This window comes from Phyllobates terribilis, unplaced genomic scaffold (assembly GCF_046119375.1).
Source record: "Phyllobates terribilis strain yellow unplaced genomic scaffold, ASM4611937v1 Scaffold_11__3_contigs__length_659146591, whole genome shotgun sequence".
NCBI classification, from domain to species: domain Eukaryota; kingdom Metazoa; phylum Chordata; class Amphibia; order Anura; family Dendrobatidae; genus Phyllobates; species Phyllobates terribilis.
Window position 1 is genome coordinate 562,580,620 of NW_027362771.1, and position 13,112 is coordinate 562,593,731.

The following is a 13,112-nucleotide window of genomic DNA, read 5'->3' on the forward strand; positions in this document are numbered from 1 at the left end:
CCCCTGTAGGACTGTGGGTTTTGGTAACTGCGGCCGGCTCGCGGCCTTGAACTTTTTTTTACATGGGTACCTTCTGCTACCCATCCGGGTTCCAGTACCGTCAGCTGGTTCTCGGCAGTGCCTTTGGATTAGGTGCCTCCTTCTCGGTATCCAAGTTCCACCAACGTCTGCTGGTCCTTGGTAGTGCTTTCTGGCACAGGTACCTCCTGCTTAGTAACCGAGTTCCAGTACCATCAGCTGGTCTTCGGCAGTTCCATTGGCTCTTGTACCTTCTGCTACCCATCCGGGTTCCAGTACCGTCAGCTGGTCCTCGGTAGTTCCTCAGCTTTCTTGTACCTTCTGCTACATTTCCAAGTTCAAGCTTTTTGAAATGGTTCTTGGTAATCACTCTAGATCTCCCTGATGAGGACCCTGAAGACGAGGACCCTGAAGACCAACCCTAAGAAGACGAGGACCCCGAAGACGAGGACCCTGAAGACGAGGACCCTGAAGACCACCCCGAAGAAGACGAGGACCCTGAAGACCACCCTGAAGAAGACGAGGACCCTGAAGACCACCCCGAAGAAGACGAGGACCCCGAAGACGAGGACCCAGAAGACCAACCCGAAGAAGACGAGGACCCCGAAGACAAGGACCGCCAAAGACGACGACCCTGAAGACCACCCCGAAGAAGACCAAGAAGATGACCCTGAAGAAGTTGACCAAGAGGACAAAGAAGAGAAGACAAGCACCAAGATGCAGAAGAACAAGAGACAGAAAACCAAGAAGCAGAAATACAAGAAGCTGCAGAACAAAAAGCGGAAAAACATTAAGCATAAGACTAAAAATCAGAGCAAAAGATAATATCTAAATTATAAGCAGAAGATGACTAAGCAGTGTATGGGGGTGAGTCCGTTCCTCCTCGTGGTGCCCCTGGAAAAGACCTGCTGCTGCAGGCCAAACTGAACGCGGACAAATCCTGTTGTAAATCTGTTGTGACGGGCAGAACGAAAGGTGTAATGTCCAACCTTTTATAGATAACAACTACAGGAATGCCTGCCACAAATAAGAATATGATGAAGAAGAAGAAGATGAAGAAGATGAAGAAGTAGAATATGAAGAATGTAAAAAAAAAGAATAATACGAAGAAGGTGAAGAAGAAGAAGATGAAGAAGGTGAAGAAGAAGAGGATGAAAAAGATGCTGAGGATGATGAAGGAGAAAGAGTGGGAGAAGTAAAAAAGAAGAGCATGGAAGTAGTGAAACATAAATATCTGACAAAATCTAAAAATACTTAACATAGTCAATATTTCCGTAACTCAGAACGTCTTAAAAAAAATATTAATTCCTGCTATTCCATTTGATTGGGCTAAACCTCTATTCCTTTATTGTCTCCCCCACCTCCCCCAATACATTCTACATTATTCTTAGCTGTTTTCCTTCGTGTAGAATTAACCTACAAGGAAAGAAAGGGTTTATTTTCATTCCGATATTTCTGTCCCATTGACTTGCCTTGGTTTCCGGTATCGGAATCGGCGATACTTTTTCGGTATCGGTCCGATCCAATCCGATCCGATATTTCCCGATATCGGAAGGTATCGCTCAACACTAGTCTTCAGTAGTACAAGTCTTCTTATATAGGGACCTATTTTGGCCCTCGTAGGCTCCATGGTTTGGATATGACTGAAACCACTGCATCTACTAAATTTCCCCTCCTGAACTAAAGCTTCAGAATGGAAGACTGAGCCCGGTGCCACCATATCTTATGCTGAAAATTTGTTTAGATTAAAGAGGTTGTCCACTACTTTTTCCGACACCCTGCACCTCCAGCCAATCAGTTGTTCTCGGTGTCGGTGTCTCCATCTTCTTATAGTAGCCGAGGCAGGGTACTGCACATCTGTCTCCTATTCAAATCACCGACACCGAGAACAGCTGGTCGGCGGGGTTTCCTGCATCGGACCCCAACTGATCAGACATTGGTGACCTATCCTAAAGATAGGCCATCAGTGTAAAAAGAAGTGCACAACCTCTTTAAGCAAAGGAGCACTTGCAAAAGGAATTCTTAGCAGCAGGAATCTATGATTACTATGGATCTCACAATTGGGATGCCCATCGATCATTAACCCCTTTCTGACATGTGCCATAAATGTACGGCACATGTTGGGTCTCTCCTTTCAGCTCGAGCTCTGGCAATAAGCCCTCACCTTTCCGGGCACATGACAGCTGATCTGATCAGCTGTCATCTGCCCCTATCAGCTGCGGGTGGAATCGCGATCCACCCGTTGCTGATAACATATTAAATGCCGCTGTCAATCTCTGACAGCGGCATTTAACATGGCTGCGATAGAAGGACGTCATAAGTCCGGCCATGGGTGCCCGTGTTACATGACCACAGGTCACCGATGGGTTGGCCCGTTTTTTCATTCAATGGATTACAGCTGGATCCATTTTAATGGATGATTACTGGACATGTGAACATAGCCTAATAATGTTAGGAGATTTCAGCTCTGAAGCTTACTGAATTATTAATGCATTTTTGGATTTCAATAAAGCCTGTAACTCAGAGTGAGAGAATAATGAGGAATTATTGGTGTCTGTAATTCAATCTAATATATTCTAATACAAAAACATGTTCGAAAAAATGTAGTTTTATACTTACTGTCCAATAGGATTTCCTTGAGTGAGTCTATAACGGAGGAAGCTTTGCTTATATGCATGGGGAAGGTGATGTTATCTATGTGGTTGCATAAAATGATAATATTTATTCACCCGCACGTGCCAAGTATTAGCACACAAGTAGTAATAACTGGAAAACAGGTAACTGTTACATATTCTTTAAAAGCATTGTTATGTCGAATCTGAAAAGCCTTTTGCTTCATGCCTAATATTTGCCTTACACTTTTGCAGGATTACAATTAGTGATAACATTCAGAATATACTGGATTTGCAGGTCAATAAAATTATCGTATCTTATTACAAATGGTATCTGAATAGAACAGAAGCTCAAAATAAAATGTATCTAGACGGAAAAATAGATCTCATTGTGCTCTATGTAAAAGGACAAAAACTCTTTTATGATAATTCAAATGATATCGAAGTAATCTAAGAAACGAAACTATCAAAGGAATGGAAAATTGAGGGCAAATATGATCATATTTGCTTTTGAAAGCTGGCTTGGTTTGACTACAAAAAGTTTAGATTGGGTGAGATATGAAGGCACAACTTCAGAAACAAATCTATCCAAGATATGATGGCTGTCAATACCAGCCCTGGGACTGGAAAAAAGCAGCAGGCAAAACATTTAATAAGAGTTGGCAACTTTCTTTTTTCTTTTTTTTTTTCTGGACAGCTTCTCAAAAAATCATGGACAGACAGCTTTTTTTTCTGGACACATTAGATGACCATAATAAATTATTAGCATTATAAGTGATACATGTCTACAGACCATAAATGCTATATGAAGACATGAGCTGCCTTCACTGTGAACTGTAAAAGGGTGATAAATACAGTCATAAAAATCCCCATAAGTTTATCCAGCTAAAGAAAAATTACGGACACATCAAATTTTATTTTACGGACAGGGGAAAAAAAGTGCCCTATTTTTATGGACTGTCCAGGAATATCTGGAAAGTTGGCAACCCTGTACTCAATGCCTATCAATCTAGAGGGAGATCGTAGTTATTGAGGGTGCAGAGGTAACAATTGGCATCTGAGAGTTCACAAAGGTCCTCTGTCAGACAAAAAGAGGACGGTATTGAAAATGACACATGATCAGTGGGTAGCCCTCTTGCAGATTTTGCATTGAGAGATTCAAGTTATGTCTCCAGAAAGGATGAGCGAATCGATGCTAAACTAATTTAATTCATTTAGAATTTCTCAAAAGTTTGAAGGAATATGATTCATACAAATCCAAATCCAGCAAAATGGCAGGTAGCCTGCCGACATTTTTCTGGATTGATATGGGCCAAGAAGGGGGTTAAAAACGAATGAAATTAATATTCATCTAGTGTTTCACTTGTGCCAAAGAGTTAAGAGGAAGCAGCCTGGAGTGAAGTAGGATCCCTGTAAGCCAGTGAAGGACCAGCAGTTAAATAGGGGAGGATGATTTTTTAACCCATTTCCAGCAAATAAGTTTAATGTTCTGTATTGTTTGGTAATCTCAGAGCATGATAAATGGCTTTTTTAATAGTAATTGGATGGAAATTTAATTTCTTGGTCTATTTTCAGCAAATATGCCAAACTCAAATTTTGGCTTATTTTCTTACATCTAGTCTTGTAGATTATCACTACTGAAACAAATGATGGGTAACTTTTGGTGCGATGTCTGCTGTATTTATTATTTATAAGGCATTGCTTATATAGTTATATAATATACTGCAGCTTTACATCCTTTATCTTCACTGTTCCAATTATATCATCATTGGTCTCACATTCTAAATTCCCTATCAGTATGTTTTTGGAATATATGAGGAAACCCATGCAAACATGGAGAGAACATACAAACTGCTAGCAGATGTTGTCCTTGGTGGGATTAGAACCCAAGACCCCTGCGCTGCAAAGCAACAGTGCTAACTGTATGACTCAGAGCCAGTAGGGTTGAAAATAGGTCCTCCACCCAATTACAAATATTAAGGAGTGTTGCCACCTAAACCCCACTGTTACATGCTGAACTGATCAGATCTGTGCAGAACTGAATTAATTTTTTTGATTGCTATGAGTTACCATTGACCCTGTTGTGGTATAGCTACCACCTAGGTGCCTAAATTGGGATATTACCATGGAAATGTCATGTGTTTTTACCTCATGCGATGTCCAATATTATACTATGTTTACTTACATAAAGAAAGGATACACATGGCTCTCACAAATTTGTGTTAAATTCATATAGATTCCTTTAATTTAATCCATAAATACAGAAGTCAAGAGACAAAAGAAAGACAAGCAGCTGTTTTATGCATAGACCTTACTCAAGAATTTGTTGAATTCAGCCGACAGATTTGGTCCAAAAAAATTATTCAGTCTGAACTGATACTGACCTGATTCCTGAAAATATGTTTATTATGCTCTGAGGTCTCTCCAGACCCCATTGTAAATGGAGGGAAGGAGTTAAAAATAATAAAACATTATGCCTACCTGTCCTAAGCTTGCCCTTCATTTATCCTGCTCGTGCAGTTTCCCTCCCGTTCTTTGCATCCTCCGATGATGACTAGTCCTCATATGACCTTCTGAAGTTCTGCACTGACAAGCCCTGCAGATAGCTGAATTTCAACCTCACAAAATCAAAAGGTGCCTACAAGGGCTTGCTTGCTTTATTACATTAGCAAGTGCAAAAATAGATTGAATGTATACTCGTGCATGGAGCACAATACAACCGGTGCACAACACTGTTCTGTGGCATGAGCCCTGCTCTTTCTGTCAGAATATCAGTAATTGCAAAAAAACAAAAAAAAGGTCTGCAAGTTCAATTGAACAGGTACACAGCAGAGGACTTACCTACGCTATCTGACTTCCACACAAGCGCCCATCTAGCTAGTTAATATCTCTCATTACACAGGCGCAGACTCAGCAGTGTCTATCTCCAGCAGTGACATGCATAAAATTGAGCTGAGGGAACATGTCCACTTTTTATATAGAGAGAGGACGTGATTTCAGCAGCCAATTGCAGAAGCCCTTGTGTCTGAACAGTGTGGATGCTTCCTGCTCTCTGATTGGCTAGCCGTGCTTTCCTGACTTAAAGTTACCGCCTACAGGAAGAAAAAAAATTACAAGCACGCCACTGATCCGACCTGTTCTGAGCTATCACCAGCCCCCCACTCATCTACCACGCCCCCCGGCTCATCATACACAAGCACTATGCTAGCGAAACGGGTAAAAACGCTGTCGGTGCCCCACAATCACGTTCCCTCATTTATTCGCCGAACGCTGCCGATTTTTCCTGAATTTAATTTTTTTTTCTCACATTTCCGATCACGAATCCGAATGTGCCATATTTGTGATGAATTTAAGTTGTAAGTTTGGATTTTGAACAAATTCGCTCATCACTAGTCACGATGAAGTCACCTGGCCCGATGGATATTTTTTTGAGGGTTGCCAGGTGGGACCCTCCGGTCGCCTGGAACACATGGAAGCATTCAGAGAAGGCAGATTGGGGCCAGCCAGTCATCTGGCCCTGTGGAAACTCTCGGAGAGGCCAAGGGGGAACCCTCAGGTCTTCTGGCCTTGTACCTCGATGGACTGTCAGCTTCCTAAGCTTGCCGCTACCTTCTCTCTTTCAGGGCCCACCAAAAGCGGGGGGGTCACTGATTGAGGTATTTGGCCCTGGAAGTCCCAAAGTCGCAGCTCTTCTATCCCAGGTGGGCTAGCAGAAGGATGAGACTGTATAATGTTGAACGTTTTGGGTATTTTCTGGGACTGTTCTATGTGTTTATTATCTGTTTGGTGGTTCAATAAAGTATTGCCACACTGTTTTACCCTCACCCTGTGTTGTCTGAGTAGTATTATTTCCATGGAAGACCCTGTGTCTTCACAGTGGGGAATGGCAATTAGTGTCTCAAGAGGTAGATGATGATGAGACACAATTGCCAACAAGTGATGTTGTTAGGTCAACAAGTCAGCAGGACCAGAGTGCGTAAGTGGAAGACAAGGTGATGGACAATAAAGTCACTGACACAGTTAGGGAGGGTGCCATGTAGAGCAAGCACAGCAGCAAAGAGGGATCTGTAGCAGTGGAACAGGCAGGCAGAGGCACTGTGCTGGCAAGAGGGTGAAGGCTGGCAAATGTTCCCCAGAGCACCCACACACAGGAAGTTCCCAAGCAAAGGGTTAGGTGTTCCTCAGTCTGACACTTTTTTTTAGAAGGTGCAAATGACAAAAGAAGGGTAATTTGCAACCTGTGCCATACCAAGATGAGCAGGGGCCAGACCACTAACAGCCTGACCACCACCAGCATGTGTTATGATCCGCAACATAAACTAAGAAAAGATAAGGGAAAGCTGTCCCTACAGTAAGACTAAGCTGAATCCCTACGATGTAGCGGGCTGCCTGTTCCTTGTGAACAAACCCACCTTCGTCCTTGGCTAGGCTGAACGGAGACCTATAGAATTAAGGGAGGGGTCCCTAAAAGAACTAAGGACTGGGACAAAAATGGGACACCTCCTAACAGAAGTTGTTGCAGAGCAAAAAGACAAACTGACAAAAAGTACTAGAGGTCCCAGAGGACTAAGTGAACTGACAGAGATAGGCACCGAAGCACCTGGCTAGAAAGACAGTCAAAAAAACACTGAAGTCCAGCAAAGCCAGAAGGGCGGAGCTGGAATATATAGGCAGATGGTCACGTGACCGCAAAACACAAGATAGCAAAAACTAACAGGAGGGTTCTAACAGTACCCCCTCTTCTATGAGGATCCTCCGGATCCTCCAGGCCCAAGCCTATCAGGAAACCTCCTGTGGAAAGCTTTAACAAGCCTAGGAGCAGAGACATCATCCGTCCTTATCCAGGAGATGTCTTCGGGACCAAAACCCTTACAGGAGACAAGATACTGTAATCTCCCTCTATGCCACCTAGAATTCAAAATACGAGAAATTTCATATTTGCCGTCTTCCACCACAGGAGGAACTGTGACAGTGGCGTCCCTATCAGATACGTCAGCCTTTTTCAACAAGAAAACATGAAACACAGGATTAATCTTCCAAGAAGTAGGGACATCCAACCTAACAGCAGACTGGTTAACAACCTGAAGCACTTTAAATGGACCAACAAACTTAGGACCCAGTTTTTTAGAGGGAATCCTCAACCGCAGGTTCCTCGAGGACAACCAAACCATGTCACCCACAGTAAGCAAAACCTCTTTATGTTTCCTGTCAAAATACTTCTTGGACTTCTTGTTAGCCTCTTGCAGGTTACAACATAAATTAGTCCAAATGCTCTCCAAATCACCGGAAAAATTCTCCTCCTCCGGCACCGCCGACCCCAATTTGGAGAACGAACCAAAAGACGGATGTCTCCCAGTAGAACAAAAAAAAGGAGAACACCCAGCCGAGGAGGATGTATGATTGTTAAGAGCAAATTCTGCGAGAGGCAGAAACTCAGATCACACCTCTTGATTGTCTGCCACAAAACAACGCAAAAACTGTTCAACATCCTGGTTCTTACTTTCAGTCTGTCCATTCGACTCCGGATGATAACCAGACGAAAATGACAAATGGACTCCCAACCTGTCACATAAAGCACGCCAAAAGCGAGCCACAAACTGAGGTCCTCTATCAGAAAGAATATCCATGGGAACGCCATGGAGCTTGACAATCTCCTTAACAAACGCCTTAGCGAGTGTTTTGGCGCAGGGCATCTTAATGAATGGAACCAAATGACACATCTTACTAAAACGGTCCACGACCACCCAGATGACAGTAAAACCCTCAGACACAGGAAGATCAGTAATAAAATCCATAGTGAGATGCATCCAAGGCGCACTAGGAACCTCCAGAGTGCAAATCAACCCCGCAGCAGGAGTATGTGAAGCCTTTGACCTAGCACACACAGTACACTGATGCACCCACTTGATGACTTCCTTCTGCCATCCAGGCTACCAAAAACTGCCACTGATATGTCTCTTAGTCTCCGAAACTCCTGGATGACCTGCCAACCGAGACTCATGACACTCCACAAACAAATCTCTCCTAAAGGCTCTAGGTACGAACAACCTCCCATGGGGAGTGTTAGATGGAGCATCATCTTGAGCATTCAAAATCCCATTCTCCAAATCGGAGTCCAATGCCGCCACCACAACTCCTTTCTGCAAAATGCTCTCCTCCTCCTCGGCACCGACCGTAGGAGAGAAGCTGTGAGATAAAGCATCGGCTTTAACATTCTAAGTACCAGGGATATAGGTAACAGAAAAATGAAACCGAGAAAAAAAAAAAGTGCCCACCTAGCTTGACGGGCATTCAAGCGCTTGGCAGCATCCAGATAGATCAAATTCTTATGATCTGTGAAAACCTGAATAGGAAATCTAGCGCCTTTCAAAAAATGACGCCAGTGTTCAAACGCAAGTTTAATAGCTAGCAGCTCCCAATTTCCAACATCATAATTCAGTTCGGTTTCCGAAAATTTTTTCAAAATGAAGGCACAAGGATGTACTCCACCCTTGTTCTCTTGAGACAAAACTGCTCCGACCCCCACTGATGAAGCATCGACCTCGACCAAAAAAGGCTTGGTCTCATCAGGCTGCATAAGGATAGTAGCAGAACTGAACCTCTCTTTGAGATACTCAAACGCTTCAATGGCCTCAGTAGTCCACTGGGCCGTATTCGCACCTTTCCTGGTGAGATCGGTTAGAGGTTTAACAATTACAGAAAAATTCTTAATGAATTTCCTGTAATAATTGGCAAAACCCAAAAACCTCTGTATAGATTTCAAACCAATATGCCTAGGCCATTCCTGCACAGCTTGAACCTTCACAGGGTCCATCTCAAATCCCTCGCTGGAGACAATGTAGCCCAAAAAACTAATTTTCTGCACAGCGAACTCACATTTCTCCAGCTTAGCAAAGAGTGAATTATCACTCAATAACTGCAAAACTTCACGTACACTCTGCCAATGGGACTCTAGATCTGGTGAATAAATCAAAATGTCATCCAAATATACAACCACATTCTTACCAATCAAAGGTCTCAGGATTAGAGATGAGCGGTGTTCGACTAGAACTGTTCGCCAATCTCAAATTCGAGCTGTTTTGGGCGGTGTTCGAGTTGTTCGACGAACCCGAACGATTTGCAAAAAATTCGGCTGTTCGAGGTTATGTTCGATAACTGTTCGTGCACCAAAAGCGTGTCCTGCATGTCTGGCGCTATTTAGAGCACCAATCATGCAGGGATTGTCTGCCACTCACTGTAATGCCACAGCCATGGTGGTTGTGGCATTACAGTGATTGCCCAAATCGATGGGAACAGTGCTCACAGTGAAACATGAAAAGCCGGCAATTCAGCAGCGGCATACACCGGTACCCGACAATTTAGAACAGAAAGAATAGAGAATCACACATAGATTAGATAGATAGAAACATGTCAGTCACACATATAAGAAGCACAGTGACAGTGTTGCTTACTGTACTTGTCATTTAGTGTAAAGGATTTATCAAAAAAAATAATAGTGTTTTCATGCACCGTCTCTTTAAAAAAGCCGGCCGGCAATTCAGCATCTGTACCCGACAATTTAGAATAGAAGGAATAGAGAATCACACATAGATTAGATAGATAGAAACATGTCAGCCACATATATACGAAGTACAGTGACAGTGTTGCTTACTGTACTTGTCATTTAGTGTAAAGGATTAATTAAAAAATATAATAGTGTTTTCGTGCACCGTCTCTTTAAAAAAGCCGGCCGGCAATTCAGCAGCGGTACCCGACAATTTATAACAGACAGAATAGAGCTTCACACATAGATTAGATAGATAGAAACATGTCAGTCACATATATATGAAGTACTGTGACAGTGTTGCTTACTGTACTTGTCATTTACTGCAAAGGATTTATTAAAAAAAATAATAGTGTTTTCATTCACCGTCTCTTTAAAAAAGCCGGCCGGCAATTCAGCCTCTGTACCCGACAATTTATAACAGACAGAATAGAGCTTCACACATAGATTAGATAGATAGAAACATGTCAGTCACATATATAATAAGTACAGTGACAGTGTTGGTTACTGTACTTGTCATTTAGTATTAAAATAAAGGATTTATTATTAAAAAAAATTGGCGTGGGGTTCCCCGTAATTTTAGTCTCTAGCGGAGGTTAAGCAGACAGCTGGGGCAGATGTTTGAAGCCTGGGAAGGGGGTAATACCCACGGAGCTTCCCAGGCTACTAATATCAGCCCCCAGCTGAATACCTAGCCTTTACTAGCTATTAAAATGGAGGACCCCCCCAAAAAAATGACGTGGGGGTCCCCCCTAATTTAATAGCTAGCAAAGGCTAGGCAGACAGCTGGGGGCTGATATTAATAGCCCAGGAAGGGAACCATGAATATTGGCCCCCTCCCAGGCTAGAAACACCAGCCGTCAGCCGCCCCAGAAATGGCGCATCCATAGAATGCGCCAATTCTGGCACTTAGCCTCGCTCTTCCACGCTGCCCTGGTGCGGTGGCAGGGGGTAATAGGGTTGGGGTTGATGTCAGCTTATAATGCCAGCTGACATCAAGCCCAGGTTAGTAATGGAGAGGCGTCTATAAGACACCCCCATTACTAACCCCATAGTCAAAGTTAAAAGAAAACACAAACACCCAGAATAAAGTCCTTTAATTGAAATAAAGACACATTCCTTTATTGTTCTAAATTAAACCATACTTACCGTCACGCCCATTCCAGCTGAAGCCAACGATCTCCTGCAATAAAAGAAAAATAATAAAGCAACCTCATCCTTACCTTTCCATGGTTCCCACGACAGCTTCAGCTCTGCTACATCGAGATAACAGGCTGGACCGCAGCAGAACGCTGCCATCCAGCCTGTCATCCCGCAGACACTGAGAAGCGCAGGCATGCTTGCGCTCTGCAGTGTCTGGCTGTGACGGCATAAAGATGAGACGAGTTCATGTCCAATGAACTCGGCGCACCTCATGCACGTCACTGACAGCGTGGGAGAATTCTCCTGCACTCAGCACTTCAGCGTGAGAATTCTCCCACGCTGTCAGTGACGTGCATGAGGTCAGCTGAGTTCATTGGACATGAATGAGCTCACCTCATGCACGTCACTGACAGCGTGGGAGAATTCTCACGCTGTAGCGCTGAGTGCAGGAGAATTTTCCCACACTGTCAGTGACGTGCATGAGGTGAGCTGAGATCATTGAACATGAATGAGCTCACCTCATGCACGTCACTGACAGCGTGGGAAAATTCTCCTGCACTCAGCGCTTCAGCGTGAGAATTTTCCCACGCTGTCAGTGACGTGCATGAGGTGAGCTCATTCATGTCCAATGAACTCAGCTGACCTCATGTACGTCACTGACAGCGTGGGAGAATTTTCACGCTGAAGTGCTGAGTGCAGGAGAATTCTCCCACGCTGTCAGTGACGTGCATGAGGTGCGCCGAGTTCATTGGACATGAGCTTGTCTCATCTTTATGCCGTCACAGCGAGACACTGAGGAGCGCAAGCATGCCTGCGCTTCTGAGTGTACGCGGGATGACAGGCTGGATGGCAGCGTTCTGCTGCGGTCCAGCCTGTCATCTCGATGTAGCAGAGCTGAAGCTGTCGTGGGAACCATGGAAAGGTAAGGATGAGGTTGCTTTATTATTTTACTTTTATTGCAGAAGACATTGGCTTCAGCTGGAATGGGCGTGACGGTAAGTATGGTTTAATTTAGAACAATAAAGAATTGTGTGTTTATTTCAATTAAAGGACTTTATTCTGGGTGTTGTGTTTTTTTAAATACTTTTCTAGAAATTCATGGTGGTCATGTCTAATATTGGCGTGACCCCATGAATTTCGGGCTTAGGGCCAGCTGATAATGCCAAGCTGGCCTTAACCCCTTTATAACCCAGTGAGCCACCGCACCAGGGCCCTGGATGAGTTGGGTACAGCGCCAGAAGATGGCGCTTCTATGAACGCGCCATTTTCTGGGGCGGCTGCGGACTGCAATATGCAGCGGGTGGGGTCCAGAAAGCTTGGGCCTCCCTGCGCTGCAGATTCCAGCCCCCAGCTGCCTAGTTGTACCTGGCTGGGCACAAAAATAGGGCGAAGCCCCACGCATTTTTTTTTTAAATTATTTCATGAAATTCATGGAATAATTAAGAAAAAAAGGGCTTCCCTATATTGTTGTGTCCAACCAGGTACAAATAGGCAGCTGGTGGTTGGGGGCAGCCCGTCCCTGCCTGCTGTACCTGGCTGGACACAAATATAGTGCGAAGCCCCACGTCAATTTTTTTTAAATTATTTCATGAAATAATTTTTTTAAAAAAGGGCTTCCCTATATTGTTGTGTCTGGCCAGGTACAAATAGGCAGCTGGTGGTTGGGGGCAGCCCGTTCCTGCCTGCTGTACATGACTGGACACAAATATAGGGCGAAGCCCCACGTCAATTTTTTTTAAATTATTTCAGGAAATTCATGAAATAATGAAAAAAAAATTGATGTGGGGCTTCGCCCT

At 43.8% G+C, this 13,112-nt stretch overlaps 1 protein-coding gene across 1 annotated transcript in view; it reads right to left on the bottom strand.

The window, feature by feature from the left end:
- LOC141166911 (lysozyme C-1-like) overlaps positions 1–2,727 on the bottom strand; it is a 32,806-nt gene extending 30,079 nt beyond the window's left edge. Inside the window, exon 1 of the mRNA XM_073654087.1 lies at positions 2,638–2,727. The gene's annotated coding sequence lies outside the window, so the exon portion shown is untranslated. The remainder of the gene's footprint in view (positions 1–2,637) is intronic.
- Between the last annotated feature and the right edge of the window lie 10,385 nt (positions 2,728–13,112).